At 39.4% G+C, this 13802-nt stretch overlaps 1 pseudogene; it reads right to left on the minus strand.

Moving 5' to 3' along the window:
* Positions 1-6117: 6117 nt before the first annotated feature.
* LOC120104953 (small nucleolar RNA R71) lies at positions 6118-6215 on the minus strand (annotated as a pseudogene).
* Between the last annotated feature and the right edge of the window lie 7587 nt (positions 6216-13802).

A 13802-nucleotide genomic window follows, 5' to 3' on the forward strand; every position in this document is an offset into this window, starting at 1 on the left:
GGTTAGTCTAATTTCTTCCACTGATTTCACCAAATCAAATTAGACTCAAACCGGTTAAGGAGGCACCTAAATCAGTCAAACTAATTTTTCTTATAGGCATAGGCTAACTCGAATCATTAAGTGATCCAATCAAAATGTGATTGACCATGTCGGCCAGGTAAGTGAGATCGGTGGAAGGGATATGCCATTAACTCGACAAAGACGAATCAGTGCGAGTAGCTCCCAATTAAAAACCACCGGTCAAAACTGCCAAACTTATCTTAGACACCGACTGGTTAATCAACTTCGATTTGATTACTCAAATGACTCGGGCTACACCTCTGAGCCTAAATCAAGTTCCATCTTGGTCTAATCAAAGACATGGACTTGATCCATCTACAACTATTGTAAATTGACCTAGAATTTTCTTGACCTAATCTAGTTACTACTTAATTAGATTTGATCAATTAATTCTATTTATCCATGTATGATTCTAACTTTAGATCTAACCCAATCCTAGAAACTTGATTCAACCTAACCCATATGCCCAAAGAATTATGCAATGTCAATTAATTGAGTTATAATTCTATTTCATAACACTTAATTCTCAATTAAGTTTAGACTTATGAAAGTTTTGATCATTGCATATTTCTTTTTAATTACATATTAATTACAATCTTTCAATTCTTAAAACATATTTTCAGATCTGAGTTTTTGTAATTAATCACATGTAATCAGATTTAATTCATGCTTAAGTCATTATATTTAATGTTCATGCATCACATATACATAACAACATGAATTAATACAAACAACATACATCTTATGTACTTATTTTTTCACTTTTATTTTCAGATCTGATTTGTTCATTAAAATCAGTGATCATATGATTCATAAATTTTATTTAGATCTAATCTAAACAATATTATGATTTCAGATTTATTCATGTTACTAATCCTAACACAAACATACATCATATGCATCCAAAATTTCAGATCTACATAATCATGCATAATCAGCAATTAAATCAATCATAAAAAGCACTTTAGATCTAATCTAAACATGTTAATGATTTTAGATTTAATTTCAAGAATTAAAATATAAAAGTTTAAACATAAACTTGGCTCTGATACCACTGAAAGTGCATCCTAGGTTCTTTGGTATTAAGCATGCTGATTTTTTTTAAAAAAAAAACCATGGCTGAACCTGATCGGGTTGCCTACGTACCCCTTCATAAGGAGGATCAAGCCACACGTAGTTCTTTTTAAGTTTCAAAAACACAGCGGAAAAACTGAATCAAATAATTTAATTCATGCATGCTTACAAGATCAAATGTAGAAATCAGCACCTTAAGAATACATAGGATTATGCCGGAATCGTTTAAACAATTATGCTAAAATTTTTATGCATGATTAACTGTCAGATCTAAAATTTAAGAACTCTATTCCAATTAATCTCCGAATATCTATCGAATGGATTCTGGAGATATCTCCGTGAGGAGCCCCAAAAGAGGGTAAAATCTCGGAGAATCGGATCTAGATCTTGGCACCATAATAAATGATTAATGCTAGATTAATACCTTTTATGATGGATGAAAGTTGTAGATCTGATCCTTGACTTCATAGCCACGCACATGAATGGCCTCTACGAGAAGTACACACGAAGTTCCTGAAGAGATCCAATCCTGCGGAAGTGCTAGCTTGCGCAGAATTTCTTGAGGCTGAAATTTGATCTTCCCAACGCTATCAACTTTTGAACCGCCTTCTTGGAAGAACTTGGAGGAAAGGTTTAGAGGGATTGAAGAGGACTTAGATCTGATCTAAAGACTCTTATCAGGGACCCCTAACACTAATGGCACGATGGACTTAGAGGAGGAATAAATCAGCTAGATTGAATGCAGAATTTTTCCATGCATGAACTAGGGCTCCTCTCTTTTCTTTTCCCTTGTTTTTTCTTCTTTTTCTCTCTTTTTTCCTTGAATTCGACCACCAGCTGATGGAGGTCCTTTTAATGTTGCTATCTCCTCTAACTTCATGCCAACCATCCCATATTTGTGGAGGATTTTGTGGGGTTTTGAATTTTAAATTCAAAATTCAAGTTCATGTGCCATTACATGATGAAGCTTGATCTAATCTAAACCATTCATCATGTTGCCACTTTCCTCTTTCAATTTCGAAATTCCCATGCCCCCAATCAGATTAGAGGGTCACATGGTGATTTTGTGGTGATTAAATTCGAAATTCAACCTTAATTAGAAGTTAGATAAAGATAAGGATGATATATGTCATGAAGAGAGAGAATTTAATCTAATCCAATTCTTTTCATAAATTTATCTCTCCATTTCGACCCATCTAATGATGAAAGAGGTCCCTGATGTTGCCAAGTGTCCCATGGCACCATTAAATAAATTAAATTAATTTTTAATCATATTAAAAATTAATTTATGGTGCCATGCATGGATATGTAACAAGTGGATTTCAAGATCCGAACAGTTTCAGATCAAACCCATTTAATTGAATTAAATTCTAACAATTAAAATGATCCAATTACCATGGGTTGAACCTAATCCAACTAGGTCAATCTCTAATTAAGCACAAATTTAATCTAATTTAATTTGGTCAACCTAAGTCCTCTTGATTCAGACCTAATCCAATCAGGTCAAAAATCCTGATTGAGCCCAGAATTGAATCTAATTCAATTTGGCTCATCCTTAGTCCAATTACTCAATCCAATTGAGTTCATTAGCAATTTAATTACTAATTAATCCTCCGATAATTACTTTAATTATTTTATAAGATAATTTGCCAATCGAATTGACCAAATTATCCCTGAATGATTCTTAATCATTCATTAGCCTTCTTGATCAATCAGGAATCTTCTATGCGTGTGACCTCATAGGTTCGAACCTAAGCCGGTAGTATAGGAACGACTTTCTACACTAATCGATGTGACCATCTAGCAATGGTACCCGATGTCCGGATAGGCCGAATATATGCGAAGCAAATATTCTGGAACCCTGAACTATGGTTACTGTATAATTCAATCCCTTTGACTCCTAATGCCAGGATGACTTAGAGCTCACTGTCAACCCTAGAATTAGTACATCCATTATGTGATTAACTTTAGATATCCCGTGACTCCTCACTGGGATTACCCTTGCCAAGGTTTTGCTAAATTAATCACAAGACATTATCTCCTATTTCCAGAAGGGGTCAATTCCATCTCGACTCATAACTAACTACGCAAGTACTTGACTGCATCTAGTGATCTTCCGTCACTGAATTAGAAATCCAGATAGTCCGGTGATGAGAGCACAAAAGTGCGATCTATACATCACTTAAATTAGTATTATTGCTAACAAATAATGATAAAATTGCCGCATTAATATTATATTTTTGTGGCGTACAGGTGATCAGAAATCAAAGCTAAAATGCACATTGGGTTCAAAAAGATGCATCACTATAGGTGACCAGCCAACCGCATGGACGACCCCAGTTGCACACTAAAAGGAGGTCAAGTTCAGCGGTCCACTTCGTCGCAGCTTCATTTTCCCTTCCCAGCATCTCGTGCGACCCAGCTTCTTCTGCATCTTAGCCCAAGCACCAGCAGTCCGTCTTCTCCGCTTGTGAAGCTATCTTGCACCCGAGTTCCAACCAATCCCAAGCGTTCAAGCCCAGCCGGTCAGCATCCCATGAAGCATTTCATCCGCGTCCGTGACCCAGCGTCCGCAACCATCCCGAGCATCTTCGCATCCCACGCGTCTCGGATTTCCTTCCTCCCAAGCTTCCACGTTCACAGAATCCCAGCATCCCCAGATCTTCAGCGGTCCACGTTCGAGCTCCTCACGAACGCATGCGTCTTCCGCCTCTTCCCGGCGATTTTCCAGCTCTTCCGTTCGCAAGCGTCTCAGCCCGTATCAGCTGCGATCCAGCCGTCCCGACTTCAGCCATCTGAGATTGCATCCAGAATCCCAGCATGCCACGTCCGCATGCAAAATCCACCGTGATCTCAGCGTATGCGTCCCAGCTCTTCCGTCTTCCTCGCAGTCCACACATCTTAACATCAGCGATTCATCCGTGAAGCCTCCCAGCATGCCACGTCCGAATCTCCCAGCATCACAACGTCTGCAAGCATCTTCCGCGAGCCATCCACGGTTCAGATCTCCCAAGCTACCACCGAGCGTCCACGCTCCAGCTTCTCCCGTGAAGCTTCCCATTTCCACATCCTCCGAACCAGCATCCGATTCTTCCGGGATTCGCAATCATCCGAGTCCCAGTCAAGTATCCGCGTTCGAATCTCCCGCGCCCAACGCCTGCGATCGTTCCGTGATCCAAATCCCATGATTCCGCGTTCGGATATTTCGCAACTGGATCAGGGATCCATCGCACGAGCTATATGAGGCTTCCGCTCGGCTGGGGGGATGTTATTCCTTCCCATTCGGTGAAACAGAGGAGTAGCCCTCTGTCAAAAGAAAAAAAAAAGAAAGGGAAACAGGGCCTCCCCTGTTTCCGAAAAGAAAAAGAAAAAAATGAAAGGGGGATTAATGTTTTCAATGAGTGGCTGATTTCTTAGGGAGGGAGATGGAGGAACCTTTGATGTATTGCTCTTTGAAGTAAACTCTAAACTTTTGCTTTGAATGACTTATATTTATTGATATGTTCTTGATCCATGCATAGTTATTTCGTAGATAGCTTTTTAATGGATTATGATTATTGATATATGGATTGCTTTAGTATTTGATTCGTCGTAGACGTAGAAAGCATGATGAATGCTTAGAAATTGAGTTCATATGTTCATGAAACATATACCACGATTAGATCTATCCTACAATTAATTTTTAATCAAGAATCTTAGAGCTTATTTCTTGGATGCAATATCATCAAGGGGGATTCCAGATCCCTACCATCTTTATTTCATATAACTTTGTTTATTGATATATTATTCTCTGCTTTTAATTTCTGAAAATCAAAACATCATTTTAATCCATAAATTTATTGAGTTAATTAATCTAAAAATTACACTAATAATCTATAAATCGTTCCCTGAGGATTCGACCTCGGACTTCCGAGAATTTACTACTTGTGCGATTCTCCTGCACTTGGAAGAACAATTTTATTTTTGCATCAAGTTTTTGGCGCCGTTGCCGGGGAACGGCTGATTTATTAGTATAATTTTAGATTTAATCAGTATCTTAGTATTTAGTCTTTTTCTTTCAAAAAAAAAAAAAAAATCTTTATTGCTGTTTTTTTTATTCCCTGCATAGTCTGCATCAAACTCTGATATCTAAGTAATCCACCGTCTGATTGCATTCAAATTTCGTCGGCTGCTGTAGGACACATGTTTCTTTCATCTGAACGGTCTGATTGATATTCTGAATTTCTGATACTTTTACGACCATTAAATTAATATAAACTTTGCTGCTGTCTCCTTTGAATTTTTTGTGTTTAATTTTTTTGTTTAGAATCAGAATTTTATTATCATCATATCTTATTAACCCTTGTTGCTACTTGAAAATTGATAAGAACTTTAAGAAAAGATCAAGGGTAATCATTAAAAAAAAATAAAATAAAAAACAAAAAAAAACAAACAAATAAATAAACTCTGAAATTTTGTATGCTAGGTTGGAATAGGGACAACACTGGACGTCTGAGTCGACAACCTTTTGACAATTCCTTAGATCACATTATTGAAACTTTTTCGCAAAATCTCAGATCTGGTGAGATGGCTGATGATGATGTAGGAAGTCACCATGGTAATGAAGGTAGACCCCCAGTTATGACACTTCGACAATACTTACATCCCACTAGGACTAGTCAACCTTCATGCATGATTATTCCTGAAAATGTAGGACACTTTGAAATCAAACCAGGAGTAATTCAATTGCTGCCAAAGTATCATGGAATGAAATCTGAGAACCCTTATCTTCACCTTAAGGATTTTGAGGAAATTAGCATCACATTTAGAGTGCCAAATGTATCGGAAGATGTCCTTAAATTGACCTTGTTTCCTTTTTCCTTAAAGGATAAAGCCAAAACATGGCTGAACTCCTTGAGACCTAGATCGCTAAGAACATGGCAGGATATGCAAAGAGAATTCTTGAAAAAATTCTTTTCCGTATAAAGGACTAACTTTTCGAAAAGACACATTAGTAACTTCCAACAAAAAGACCATGAAACATTTTATGAATGCTGGGAGAGATTTAAAGATTTGCTTCTCTCTTGTCCTCATCACGGGTTTGAAACATGGAGAACCATTAGTTTCTTTTACGAAGGGTTGTCTCCACAATTAAAACAATTTATAGAGACTATGTGTAATGGTCTATTTTTGGAAAAGCAACCCGATGAGGCATGGGATTATTTAGATTCTCTCTCAGAGACTGCACAATTATGGGATACAGGGGATAGAGTGAATAAACCTTTGCCTAAGCCTACTAGCGTTGGACAAGGGGGCCTTTATAACCTTAGTACTCAGGATGATATTCAGGCTAAAATGGCAGCCCTTACTAGGAAGGTAGAGGAAATTGAACTTAGAAGGATTGAACCCGTCAAGACCTTAGAACATAACAGCGAGTGTTGTAGGATTTGTGAGATGCCTGGTCATCTCACCACTGATTGCCCCACAATACCCGCATTCAAGGAAGTCTTGCATGATCAGGCCAATGTTATGAATACATATCAAAAATCTTTTAATAATCCTTTTTCGGGTACTTACAACCCTGGATGGAAGAACCATCCAAATTTCAGGTGGAGGAATGACCAACCTCAACAAGTATATAACCCAACTCCTCCACCACCGCAACCTCATTATGCACACGCACCCCCTCAAAAACCCAGTCTCGAAGAAACTTTGCAATCTTTCATGCAAGGTCAAGCTAAAATCAATGATGACTTAAGAAATCAACTGACAACGCTGACCACTGCTTTAAGTGCTCAAGAAAAAGGTAAGCTACCAGCTCAACCACAACCTAATCCTCAAATCTATGGCGGTAGCAATGCATCATCTTCAACTTCGCATAAAGAACAAGCAAAGAGTATAATAACTTTGCGAAGTGGAAAGGTTATTGACCGACCAGTCCCAGAACAAACACAAGTCATACCTGATTCTGACCCTCCCAAGACAAAAAAAAAGGATAATGAAGAAACTGAAGCACCAACATCTACTGAAAAAATTGAATGTCCTTTTCCTGCACCATTTCCACAAAGATTAAAGCCCTTGCAAAAGCTTGAACCAAACTCTGAAATTCTTGAGCTTTTTAAGCAAGTAAAAATCAATGTACCTCTTCTTGATGCAATCAAACAAGTGCCCTCCTATGCAAAATTTTTAAAAGATTTGTGCACTGTCAAGCTTCGTTTAAATGTCCAGAAGAAGGCATTTCTGGCTGAAAATGTGAGTGCAATTTTACAGCATAACATTCTTCCTAAATATAAGGATCCAGGTTGCCCAACTATCTCGTGCATCATTGGCAATTTTAGGATTGAGCGAGCATTGCTAGATTTAGGGGCGAGTGTGAACTTGTTGCCATATACGGTATATGAGCAACTCGGTTTGGGTGAGTTGAAGCCAACAACTGTCACCTTACAATTAGCTGACAGGTCAGTGAAGGTCCCTAGAGGAATTATCGAAGATGTGTTGGTCCAAGTAGACAAGTTCTATTTTCCTGTTGATTTTATCGTACTGGACACACATCCGGCTTCCAATTCACCATCTCAGATTCCGGTCATCTTAGGACGCCCATTCCTTGCAACTTCTAATGCATTGATCAATTGTAGGAATGGTGTCATGAAGCTTTCTTTTGGAAATATGACCTTGGAACTGAACGTCTTTAGTATAGGTAAACAACCCAGTGATCATGAAGAAAGTAAAGAAGTTGAATGGGTTGAAACCATTGCGGAAGAATATTTGTTAAAAGAAACATTTACTGAATCGGCCGACAATGATTTAATAGATTGGTGTTCTGAAGGTACTGCTAATGATGTGGTCCCACCTGGTTTAGATAATTCGGATGTTATGATGGTCAATGGGTGGAGACCGAGAATAGAGGAATTTGAACATTTGCCATCTCGAGGAACAAAGATAGTACCATCCCATGAACAAGCACCTAAGCTCGAGTTGAAACCTTTACCGAAGGAACTCAAGTATGCCTTTCTTGGATCCGATGACACTTTTCCTATAATCATCTCATCTGATCTTGATCATGCCCAAGAAAGAAAATTACTTGGTGTTCTAAAGAATCATAGAGGAGCTTTAGGGTGGTCTATTGCAGACTTGAAGGGGATTAGCCCTTTAATTTGCACGCACCGGATATATTTGGAGGACAATGCCAAAATCACAAGGCAAATGCAACGCAGGTTGAATCCTACGATGAGAGATGTGGTTAAAGCAGAAGTCCTCAAGTTGCTTGACGTGGGTATTATTTACCCAATTTCCGATAGCAAGTGGGTAAGTCCTACTCAAGTCGTGCCCAAAAAAGCAGGTCTGACGGTAGTCAAAAATGAGCAGGGTGAGTTAGTCCCGACTCGTGTCCCCACGAGTTGGCGCATGTGTGTTGACTATCGAAAATTGAATTTGGTCACTAGGAAAGATCACTTTCCCTTATCCTTCCTAGACCAAGTTTTGGAAAGAGTTGCAGGACATAATTTTTATTGTTTTCTCGATGGCTATTCCGGATACTACCAAATCGAGATTTCACCAGAAGATCAAGAGAAGACTACTTTCACTTGTCCTTTTGGTACATTCGCTTTCCGTCGGATGCCGTTCGGGTTATGTAATGCACCTGCAACATTTCAAAGATGCATGCTCAGTATTTTTGAAGACATGAACGAGAAGTTTTTGGAAGTGTTCATGGATGATTTTTCTGTTTTTGGCGATTCTTTTGATGATTGTTTACTACATTTACAAGCTGTCTTAGCTCGGTGTATAGAAAAGAACCTGATACTGAATTGGGAGAAATGCCACTTCATGGTGCCAAAGGGAATTGTCCTAGGACATATTGTTTCATCGAAGGGCATGGAAGTTGATAGAGCCAAGATTGACTTAATCGCCAAGCTACCTACACCCAAAACGGTTAGAGATGTTAGATCATTTTTGGGTCATGCTGGATTTTATAGGAGGTTCATCAAAGACTTTAGTGTCATAGCTCGACCATTATGTAACCTCCTATCCCTTGATACACCGTTCAATTGGACTGAAACATGTCAAGAGGCATTCGAAAAATTGAAGGCTATGCTTAGCACTGCACCCATCGTGCGACCACCTGATTGGTCATCACCTTTTGAGATCATGTGCGATGCTAGTGACTATGCGATAGGAGCTGTCCTAGGACAACGCAAGGATAATAAGCCATATGTCATTTACTATGCAAGCAAAACTTTAAATGATGCTCAAATGAATTACACCACCACCGAAAAGGAATTACTTGCAGTAGTATTTGCATTAGACAAATTTTGCTCTTATATCCTTGGTGCTCCTATTGTTATCTTTACGGATCATGCAGTGCTAAAATATTTACTGGATAAGAAAGAGGCTAAACCACGCTTAATACGATGGATTCTTTTACTCCAAAAATTTGACATCACTATCAAAGATAAAAAGGGAGTAGAGAATGTGGTTGCTGACCATTTATCACGGCTAGTTTTTAATGATTCGGTGCCACAGTTGCCCATCAAGGACTCGTTCCCTGAAGAGCAATTGTTTGCACTTTCTACTATGCCATGGTATGCTGATATTGTAAACTTTCTTGTCACTAACCGGATGCCGGAGCATTGGGGATCGAAGGATAAGAATAATTTCTTGCGTGAAGTAAGAAATTATTATTATGATGCTCCTTATTTGTTCAAGTATTGCAATGATCAAATCTTTAGAAGATGCATTCCGGAACATGAGATACAAAGTGTACTCTCTTTTTGTCATGCCAGTGCTTGTGGAGAACACTTTGCATCTAAGAAAACGGCAGCTAAGGTGTTGCAATGTGGTTTTTATTGGCCTACACTATTTAAAGATGCCCATGAGTTCTGTAGGACATGTGACCCATGTCAACGTGTTGGAAGTCTAACTCGTAGGCAAATGATGCCTCTTCAGCCCATTACTGCTATTGAAATTTTTGACATTTGGGGCATCGATTTCATGGGCCCATTCCCACCGTCTTTTGGATATGAGTATATTTTAGTTGGTGTTGAGTATGTGTCAAAATGGGTAGAAGCTGTTGCCTGTAGAACTAATGATCACAAACCTGTTTTGAAATTTCTAAAAGAAAATATTTTTTCACGATTTGGGATGCCCAAGGTTATAATTAGTGATGGGGGAAAACATTTCTGTAATAAGCCTTTTGAGATCCTATTACGAAAGTACGGTATCACTCATAGAATTGCAACTCCTTATCACCCGCAGACTAGTGGCCAAGTAGAGCTAGCCAATCGGGAGATTAAACGAATTTTAGAGAAAACGGTGAATCCATCACGCAAAGACTGGTCTTTAAAACTTTCTGATGCATTGTGGGCTTACCGTACTGCTTATAAAACTATTCTTGGTATGTCCCCGTATCGGCTAGTCTATGGAAAAGCATGTCATCTACCTGTTGAATTAGAGCATAAATCATATTGGGCCATTAGAAAATTAAACTTTGAACTGTCAGATGCTGGTTTCGCTAGAAAATTACAATTAAGTGAATTGAATGAAATTCGTCGGGATGCGTATGACAATGCTAGACTTTGTAAAGAACGAATGAAAATTAGGCATGATAACTCAATTCTAAGAAAATCTTTTGAACCTACACAAAAAGTTCTTTTGTATGACTCTCGCTTACATCTGTTTCCTGGAAAGTTACTATCAAGATGGACAGGTCCTTTCATTGTAAAAACTGTTTTTCCACACGGGGCAGTTGAAATTGAAAATCCACAGGATGGCACAATTTTTAAGGTAAATGGACAAAGATTAAAACCTTTTCTTGAGAATTTTGCAATGAAGAGGACTCCTTTCCCTTGGAGGAGCCTTCTTATGACTGAGCATGAAGGCCAAGGTATGTGTATATTAGTTAGAATTATTTTTTTTCTTTTATTTTTTTTCTTATTTTGTAGGTCTCCTTTTCTGGAAATCAACAGCTCAAGGTATTCTTCTTCTCTCTAATATTCTTTTCTCTATTGTTTCTCACATATAGCTTTCTTGCATTTTTTACATTGAGGACAATGCAATATTTAAGTTGGGGGGAGGGAAATATTTTGCAAAAAAAAAAAAAAAAAATGTTTTTGCATTTGATTTATTCTATTACTTTCTTTTCTGAGCAAATGCACATGTATTTTCATATTGAGTTTGTGCAACTATTAAGGCAAGGAACACATGCATATTATGATTGATCAGAGACCTATTATTAGATCCCCACACGTGTACTTAATGATAATAGAAAAGCCTCAGGACTTCACATTTGTTAATTGCATTTTTGTTAGCCTTATCCATAAAAGAAGTATGAGTATCCTTGTTCGTACCATAAGGTTCAGGATTTGGTTTTCACATAAAGATAGAGGTTGAATATCCCGACTAGATTACTTAGGTGCCTTATGATCCGACCTTGGTTGACCTATAGTCACGATGCAGTTACATATATAATAAAAATATATATATGGTTCAGTCTATCTTCTCTTTTCTTGCATAATTGTAAAAAAAAAAAAAATCCTTATGATGACAAGTCTGGCCTCGTGGCGTAGTCTGATTCGAGTAATTAAGCCCGAGGGGTGTTTCACCTAATGTCTTGAGCCAACTGGATCGGGGGTCATTGGCTGAAAGCTCGTTATATGGATCTTACTAGAGCCTAATGGGGTTGGACTATTGTAATCTTCATATGTGTTTAAAAATAAAAATAAAAATAAGCATGAATAGGGTTGGTTGGACTGAACCTAGTGACATGTGGTAATGGCTGGTTTGACTCCATTGTATTGGACCTCCGTGTACCCAAGTTGTTTAGTTGAGATTGATAACTCTTTCTTTACATGCGAACCATTCTTGACAGATTTAGACAACATGTGATATTCTGAAAATTTGATGGATCAGGTTCTAATAAAGTGTAGAAAACATATGTGGACTTGAGTAGTGCACCTAAAACTCAGGCGGTGCTCTGTTGTGGTGGAGGTATTAGTACTCTGAGAAAGTCATATGATTTGATGCACACTACACTTTTATATTCCTTGCTTTGACAGTTGCCATACTTGAAAATATTTGTCAATTAATTACATGTGTATTAGCTTAGGGTTTATTTTTATTAGAATCTCATGTCATATAATTCATGATGTTTGTGGGTAACATCCCTGAAAACCCTCACGAGACAACACTCGTCCACTAGGGTAACCTAGGGGTTTAACGGCTTGTTGCACGTGCTAAGTGCAATCGTGATTCCTACGAAAGTGAGTACTTATCTTAATTTTATGCAATTAGTTCTAATAAAACATCAAAGGACCAACCAACACTTTTTGTACTCTCATTTTATCAATTGCTTGTTAATTGCTAGAGACTAGTAATAAGCTAGTTGGGGGGTGTGATGAGAGCACAAAAGTGCGATCTATACATCACTTAAATTAGTATTATTGCTAACAAATAATGATAAAATTGCCGCATTAATATTATATTTTTGTGGGGTACAGGTGATCAGAAATCAAAGCTAAAATGCACATTGGGTTCAAAAAGATGCATCACTATAGGTGACCAGCCAACCGCATGGACGACCCCAGTTGCACACTAAAAGGAGGTCAAGTTCAGCGGTCCACTTCGTCGCAGCTTCATTTTCCTTTCCCAGCATCTCGTGCGACCCAGCTTCTTCTGCATCTTAGCCCAAGCACCAGCAGTCCGTCTTCTCCGCTTGTGAAGCTATCTTGCACCCGAGTTCCAACCAATCCCAAGCGTTCAAGCCCAGCCGGTCAGCATCCCATGAAGCATTTCATCCGCGTCCGTGACCCAGCGTCCGCAACCATCCCGAGCATCTTCGCATCCCACGCGTCTCGGATTTCCTTCCTCCCAAGCTTCCACGTTCACAGAATCCCAGCATCCCCAGATCTTCAGCGGTCCACGTTCGAGCTCCTCACGAACGCATGCGTCTTCCGCCTCTTCCCGGCGATTTTCCAGCTCTTCCGTTCGCAAGCGTCTCAGCCCGTATCAGCTGCGATCCAGCCGTCCCGACTTCAGCCATCTGAGATTGCATCCAGAATCCCAGCATGCCACGTCCGCGTGCAAAATCCATCGTGATCTCAGCGTATGCGTCCCAGCTCTTCCGTCTTCCTCGCAGTCCACACATCTTAACATCAGCGATTCATCCGTGAAGCCTCCCAGCATGCCACGTCCGAATCTCCCAGCATCACAACGTCTGCAAGCATCTTCCGCGAGCCATCCACGGTTCAGATCTCCCAAGCTACCACCGAGCGTTCACGCTCCAGCTTCTCCCGTGAAGCTTCCCATTTCCGCATCCTCCAAACCAGCATCCGATTCTTCCGGGATTCGCAATCATCCGAGTCCCAGTCAAGTATCCGCGTCCGAATCTCCCGCGCCCAACGCCTGCGATCGTTCCGTGATCCAAATCCCATGATTCCGCGTTCGGATATTTCGCAACTGGATCAGGGATCCATCGCACGAGCTATATGAGGCTTCCGCTCGGCTGGGGGGATGTTATTCCTTCCCATTCGGTGAAACAGAGGAGTAGCCCTCTGTCAAAAGAAAAAAAAAAAGAAAGGGAAACAGGGCCTCCCCTGTTTCCAAAAAGAAAAAGAAAAAAATGAAAGGGGGATTAATGTTTTCAATGAGTGGCTGATTTCTTAGGGAGGGAGATGGAGGAACCTTTGATGTATTGC

Source organism: Phoenix dactylifera, chromosome 1 (genome assembly GCF_051530095.1).
Source record: "Phoenix dactylifera cultivar Ajwa chromosome 1, Ajwa_hap1_PhDact_Kaust_v1.1, whole genome shotgun sequence".
Classification (NCBI taxonomy): Eukaryota; Viridiplantae; Streptophyta; class Magnoliopsida; order Arecales; family Arecaceae; genus Phoenix; species Phoenix dactylifera.